At 44.7% G+C, this 7,731-nt stretch overlaps 1 long non-coding RNA gene across 1 annotated transcript; it reads left to right on the top strand.

Moving 5' to 3' along the window:
* Positions 1–901: 901 nt before the first annotated feature.
* Positions 902–6,073, top strand: LOC126035522 (uncharacterized). The gene is made up of 3 exons (XR_007504965.1): positions 902–1,539; positions 3,564–3,664; positions 5,223–6,073. It is a non-coding gene; the product is annotated as an uncharacterized LOC126035522 (long non-coding RNA).
* The last annotated feature ends 1,658 nt before the right edge of the window (positions 6,074–7,731 follow it).

Here is a 7,731-nt window from a genome sequence, read left to right as displayed (position 1 = left end):
GTGCAGGACCTTGCACTTGTATTTGCTAAACTTCACACTGTTCTTGCTTGCCCACTCTTCCAGACTGTCCAGGTGTCTCTGTAATATGGCTCTCCCTTCTGATGTGTCCACTCACCACTCAGCTTGGTCTCTGTCCTGGTTTCAGTTGGGATAGAGTTAATGTCTTCCTAGTAGCTGGTACAGTGCTATGTTTTGACTTCAGTATGAGAAGAATGTTGATAACACAATGATGTTTTCAGTTGTTGCTAAGTCATGTTTAGTCTAAAGTCAAGGATTTTTCAGCTTCTCATGCCCAGCCAGTGAGAAAGCTGGAGGGGCACAAGAAGATGGGAGGGGACACAGCTGGGGCAGCTGACCCAAACTGGCCAACAGTGTATTCCATACCACGTGATGTCACATCTAGTATAGAAACTGGGGGGAGTGGGGGTGGGGGGATCACCACTCAGGGACTAACTGGGTATCGGTCGGCAGGTGGTGAGCAATTGCCCTGCACATCATTTGTACATTCCAATCCTTTTATTACTACTGTTGTCATTTTATTAGTGTTATCACTATCATTATTAGTTTCTTCTTTTCTGTTCTATTAAACTGGTCTTATCTCAATCCACAAGTTTTACTTCTTTTCCCTGATTTTCTCCCCCATCCCACTGGGTGGGGGGGAAGTGAGTGAGCGGCTGCGTGGTGCTTAGTTGCTGGCTGGGGTTAAACCACGACAGTCCATTTTGGCGACCAATGTGGGGCACGAAGTATTGAGATAACAACAAACATGACCAGAGCTTGTTAAAACAAATTTGTTACAAGCATTCATTATATTGGTCTAATAGTCGCTGGTCACTGTTGGGAAGTGGCTTGCTGAAAAAGGACATGGGTCTATGGAAAAGTTGTGCGAACAGAGTTCTGTGTGAAAGAATGTCAGTTTGAGCAACAAGACTAGGCCTTGGCTGAAAATAGCTGGCTTTACTGATATTGGGAGAAAAACAACAGCTGGTCTCACTGTTATCAGGAGAAAGACAGGGACGGTGTGACCTTGGCATAACTTCACAAGTAACTTTTGAAGAAGTTTTCATGAGAAAGTTACTGAACACGCGTAGCTGCCAACCACAAGTGGGTGTGTTTTAGTAATGAATAAACATTAGCAATGTACCAATCATATTAGGACTAGTAGGCATAATTATCGCAAACTGTATAAATATGAGCTATCCGTGCAAATAAAGTTGAATCACTTCTATCACTCATATTGGGTCGACTTATGTGCATTCCTCCGCTGCTCCAACAAATGGCGCCTGAACAGGGGCCGAAGAAAGGGGAATTGGAGCGACGGACACTGAGAAGCACCGGTAGCAGCGACCGGGGGGCAAAAGATTAACCGAACGCTGATCGTCTTGGTTGGTGTGTTAACTCTCGTGCCTGGACCGTCCAAAAGGGGTTCGCCGTCAGTGAGGGCTACTGGAAAAAGGCTGCAAAGACTTTTTAACCGAGGTGCCTTAATCAAGGTAGCACCCAGGAGTATCAAGAAGCCGGCCGGCAATGGATCAAGAGGTAGCCCTAAAATTATTACAGTGCTTTTTAGAAAAGCGGGGAGTAAACTGCATTAAGCAAATTTCGGGGTTAGTCGTGCTGGGTCGCGTTAAGGGATGCTTTAAGAATCCGGATTTATTATTTGAGGAGAGTGAATGGCGTAGATTAGGAGACGTATTATGGGATATGGTAACTGACGATGATAAATCAGCTAAAAAACTAATGAAGCAAGGACAGAAACCTTTCAAGTAGTGTGGGTACAGCTTTTGAGCTTAGTACCTGGAATGCTATCGGAACCTCCCTATGGGATGAAATTAGTGACGGGTCTAAAGAAGTTAAAGATCTTGTAACTTTATGGAAATTGATTAAGACAACTCTGTAAGAAATGAAAGCAGATCGTAAAGCGTCTGCGTCTGCTTTTGCTGCTCGCTCTCTCCAACCGCAAGCGAAAGGGAAAAGCGGGGAGAAAAACATAATGCAGCGAGAGAGACTTTTTGGAGCTTGTTCGCCTACTCTCGTGCCCTTGACTTCTGCTCCACTCCCTGGGACTGCCGATATTAATCAGCCATCCGACAGTTCCCAAGCCTCCCTAACCGTACGATTAAAGGAAACCCTACAGAATCAGGGAGTGAGTAAAAATCTGCCTACGAAAAACCAGCCCTCAGATACCACCGTTCAACATGAACAAATTATACCTAGCATACACCCTGATTGAAATAATGCAAACAAGGACTTGGCTACTCTAATAATAGAACAAAAAGAGACAATGTTAGAATTGTTAAAGGAAATGGGGAAAAGAGACGGGGAAACCAACCGCACCCGTGATAGACGCGGAGCCGCCTGTAATAGCCGCTGCAGAAGAAAGGCAGAGACATTGGAGGGGTGTAATAACAGATGCCATTATAGAAGGGACTATGCTCTAAGCATTCCCAGTTATTGCATCAAAATGGACAGAAAAAATGGGAGGTGTTTGACTGGAAGGTCATTGAGAAATTAAGGAATGCTGTGAGTCAGTACGGAATCAAATCTGCGTTAACTCACCAAATACTGCAATTCATTTTTTCTGCTGATACGCTGATACCTCAAGATATTAAACAGCTAGCACAGTTGATTTTGACACCCGCCCGAATGTTAGTGTTTTTCTGGCAGTGGGAGAAGCTCTGTGATAGGGAACAAGCAACATCACGACAACAAACAGATCCCCTATGGGGAGTAACCACGCAGATGCCGATGGGTACTGGACCCTTCGCATCAGGGAACGCTCAGTTACAATGTGTCACTGAGGTTCATCATCTATCGCAGATCTTGGCGTATCAAGCTTTTCTTACCATACCAGACAATATGTACAGCCATGCTTTTACCCAGGTGAAACAGGAGAATACAATTTATGACCACCCTGACATGAACGAGGGCATGAAAGAAAACATGTTCAAAATACTTGCTTTTGAAAATGCTACTGAAAAGACACGCAAAGCATTGTGTAATTTGCCGAAAAATGCAGACGTCGTTCATATGATAGAATACACGGATCGATCAGTGGACTCACAGAAAGTAGCCTATGCTGCCACAGCTCTCCAAGGAGCTACAAAGAAACACAAGGCCAGTAAGACACCCTTGGTCAAGTGTTCTAACTGTGGCAAACGTGGACACATTAGGAGCAAATGTACAGGTACTGTTAACAGTAAGTGCTGCAACAAGTGTAAGAAAGATAACCATACCACCAAGAATACAGGAAGAAGGGAAACTTTACACTGACTGCGAAGGCCCCTCGCGCGACGACACGAATGCAAGGGGCTTGAGCTGCCAGCCCTCAGGCAGCCTCGCAACCACCAGATCCGCCACCGCAGGAAGCTCTGGAGTGGATGTGGAAACCGCAGTCAACATAAAGGGACCATTGGGGTTTGGACTTAGTGCATTTTTAATGGGGCAATCTTCAACAGCTCTAGAAGGAATTCTGGTGCTCCCAGGGCTTATTGATGCAGATTATTGTGGGACTGTGAAAATTATGATTCATGTTTTAATCCCTCCTGTTTCTATTCCTAAAGGTACCAGAATAGCACAATTAGTTCCATTCAGGTCGTGTGTTCCGAACCCAGGTGAAGTACAACGTGGAGATGGTGGATTCGGCTCCACAGGGAAACCGCAGGTATACTTTGCCATGGACACAACAAGAGGTAAACCAGAAAAGGTAGTGCAATTGGAAGGGCCCGATGGAGTTGTTGTCAAGAAACCGATGACAATCAATACAGGTGCTGATGTTATGATTATTTCACAATGCATTTGGCCTCCATCATGGCCATCGATCAATCCAAACTTTGGTATTGCAGGGATAGGGGGCACACAAGCCACCTTAGTAAGTCAGCTACTGATTACATTTGTGTTCCCCGATGGTGAACACATTACGACGTGTCCGTATGTCATGACTACCCCAACTGAATTGTTTGGCCTCGTAGGCCATGATTTATTGAGCCAAATGAAGGCAATGTTAGTGACGCATCCTTTTTAGGAGCGGTCACTGAGGGGTAGCCGATTCTAAAAATTAACTGGAAAACAGATGAACCTGTTTGGATTGATCAGTAGCTGCTAAATTCTGAAAGGCTACTAAAAATACAAGGGTTAGTTGAGGACCAGTTGAGAGCGGGACATGTTGTTCCTTCTACTAGTCCATGGAATACATCAATATTTACCATTCCCAAGAAAAGTGGGAAATGGAGACTGTTACATGATCTCAGAGCTGTGAATGTGGTGATGCACAGTATGGGAGCCCTGCAGCCAGGTTTGCCATCTCCAGTTATGCTTCCAGAAGAATGGGATTTGTTAATTATAAATCTAAAAGATTGCACCCAGATGGCGCTGAACGGTTCGCCTTTTCGGTACCATCGATTAACAAGGCAGAACCCTATAAGAGATACCATTGGGTCGTGTTACCGCAATGAATGCGCAATTCCCCCACGATGCGTCAGGTGTATGTGGCCTGGGCATCAGAACCTGTAAGAAAGCAGTTACCTCAGTAACTTGCCACAGGATGAGATTTTAACTCAATTGCAGGACATCTTAAGCCATCGCGGAGTAATAATCACTCCTGAAAAGGTGCAAAAGGCAGCACCTTGGAAGTATTTGGGGTGGCACATAAATGCTAGTAATGTTAAACCTCAGAAGGTTCAAATAACATGAGAAATTTCAATGTTACATGATGTCCAGAAGCTTGTGGGAGATATCCAGTGGGTGCGGAATCTTTGCGGTATCACTAATGGCAATATGACCCCTCTGGTAGAACTCTTGGGTATGAGAACACTGTGCAGATGAGAAACGGGAAATGACAGAGTTGACCAATTGGTTGCAGCGCCACGGGAGCCTCCTCCAGGGAATCGTTTTCAACAAAGCACGGCAATCACATGCGCTCTTGCACCAACCCGCTAGGATGTTAACAAAGCAATTTGACTTACCACTTACTGATGCCCAAGGTATCGTTAAAGCATGCCCTGATTGTCAAAAGGAAGGGCTGGGCTTGGGCCGTGGGGTTAACCGATGAGGTCTTTTGCCATTGCAGTTGTGGCAAATGGATGTCACCCATGTCACGTGGTTTGGTGCAAAGCGTTCTGTGCACGTGCGTATTGATACCTATCCTGCTGCCATGTGGGCCACGGCACGAACTGGAGAAAAGGCCTTACATATTGAATGACATCTTCACGCTTCTTTTGCAGTACTGGGTGTGCCTAAAGAAATTAAGACGGACAACGGCCCAGCCTACGGTTCTACACGATTTGCTCGATTTTGTAATTTGTGGGGAATTCATCATGGTACCGGTATTCCACATCTTCCCACAGGACAGGCTATTATCGAATGGGCCAACCAAACCCTAAAAGAACATGCTGCAAAAACAAAAAGGGGGAACCCAGGGCTTACTCCCAGAGGAACGATTGGCCAAAGCCTTATTTGTGCTAAATTATCTTAGATTGACAGGTGATCACAAAGACCCACCAATGGTAGTGCATCATGTTCTTTTACAGGCAGAAAGGACGCAACAAAGTACAGGAATCATGGTAATGTATAAGGACCCAGAATCCGGGAAATGGTGCGGATCAGCAGAAGTAAAACTTACTGGGAGATCCCAGCTAAGTGGGTCAAGCCATGGCTTCGCACTGATGCTGGACCCGGAATTGTCCCAATGGCGACTGGCACGGCACCGGCGGGTGCTGAAGCCACTGATCCGACAGATTCTAACTAATAGAGTATTACTAGCGGACACTGAGTCCTTCAGAGAGGTTTTTAGAACAGCGTGCCTTATTGTATATAGAACTTGCTTTAGGTAAAAAGTATGTTAAGCATAATTTGATTAAACATAGCGTGATTACGAGAAGACAGTGTGGGGTAAATATAAAAGTTAGTTAAAGCCAAAATTAGGGGTAAGGTCTATTTCCATTAATAACCTGGGAACGAGTTTGATTGTGTTTCCACAGATACAGGCCCACGACGGACTCCTGTTCGATTTGCACGACCATCATCATCTGGAGCATCGTAGATGATGTGGCAATATGAATACCACCTCAGCCAAAAACTAATGTATGGGTCACCTTGGCTAACATAACAGGTCAAGATTCTCTGCGCATCGCAACTGTATCGTAAAGCCCGCGAACCAATAGACAAGATGGCTATGACTCGTGCAGCGCGCCTGGCCAGCGAGCGCATGCGTCATAGATTGCAACCGAGGCGGACTTTTGGCACCCGCTGGCCATGTGTGCTAAAACCCGTTCCTCTGCAAATGTATAAATACCGGGATTTTCCGAAGAGCATCGGGCTGGTGTACGGTGAGGCCATCGTTGCCTCTGTGGGGACGCCCAAGGAAAGCTGGCACCTACCGATTGCTGGGCTGAGTTCGTGGAGCAAGATGGCACAAGAATGTATGGATGGTTCATCTTCCTCATAGTCCTCATGGTCTGGGTCATTAGGGGTAACAGGTTGGCTCAAAGAATTATGGGCATTATTGTAGTTACTGTGATTGTAGCTATTGTAATAGTTTTACCTTGTTCAGCTTATTAAGGAAAATGGCATCCCAAGTTATTAAGTAAGCCTGGATTGCTCAAAAACAAAAAGAGGGAGAAAGATTTAAACAGAGACCTACAGTGGATTCGACCTTGTTGTGGTATTACAAATACAGACTTACAGCCGCTGCTGGATTTATTGCGGGGCAGCGATAGTTTAACTTCTACAAGACAACTAAGTGCACCGGGACGGCAAGCCTTGACAGCAATTGGACAAAAAATCACATCCTCCATGTCTGGCAGATACGTTCCTGATTTACCCATAAACTTGAAACCTTATGCTGAGATTGATATGGAACACACTGACTGTAGTAAGCAGCATGACAGTGACACCGGTGATTGATCCACATCGGTTAACGCCATGGGACAGTAAGAATGTTTGGGTGTCACTAGCTAAAGCTATTAATCAAACCTCTTTTTGTGTGCTTATGTATTTTATTAGGTATAATGTTGTTTTTACTGTGTTTAATTAATTGTGTTCACAGATCTTTGCAAAGGGCAATACAGCAGGTGTTAAAATTTTACCTCAATCTATTCACAAACAGATAAATTGGCTGAAGAAACATACACAAAGATCCAGCAAGAAACTAGTTGGTTTGATGGGGTGTTAGAGTCAATATTTGGTGGGATAACACCACGGCTAATGTCATTGATTAAGGAAGCCTTACGATGGTTGGGTATATTGATATTAATCTGTGTAATAGTTAAAATTGCGTATGGGTACATGATGAGAGGAGTCTCAAAGCTGACACACCAAGCTCTACTCGCACAAAAAGAAAAAGGGGGAATTGTTGGGAAGTGGCTTGCTGAAAAAGGACATGGGCCTGTGGAAAAGTTGTGCGAGCAGAGTTCTGTGTGAAAGAATGTCAGTTTGAGCAACAAGACTAGGCCTTGGCTGAAAATAGCTGGCTTTACTGATATTGGGAGAAAAACAACAGCTGGTCTCGCTGTTATCAGGAGAAAGACAGGGACGGTGTGACCTTGGCATAACTTCACAAGTAACTTTTGAAGAAGTTTTCATGAGAAAGTTACTGAACACGCGTAGCTGCCAACCACAAGTGGGTGTGTTTTAGTAATGAATAAACATTAGCAATGTACCAATCATATTAGGACTAGTAGGCATAATTATCGCAAACTGTATAAATATGAGCTATCCGTGCAAATAAAATTG

This window comes from Accipiter gentilis, chromosome W, assembly GCF_929443795.1.
Source record: "Accipiter gentilis chromosome W, bAccGen1.1, whole genome shotgun sequence".
NCBI lineage: Eukaryota > Metazoa > Chordata > Aves > Accipitriformes > Accipitridae > Astur > Astur gentilis.
The sequence above is the reverse complement of the archived record's forward strand: the minus strand, read 5'-3'. Positions and strand labels throughout refer to the sequence as shown.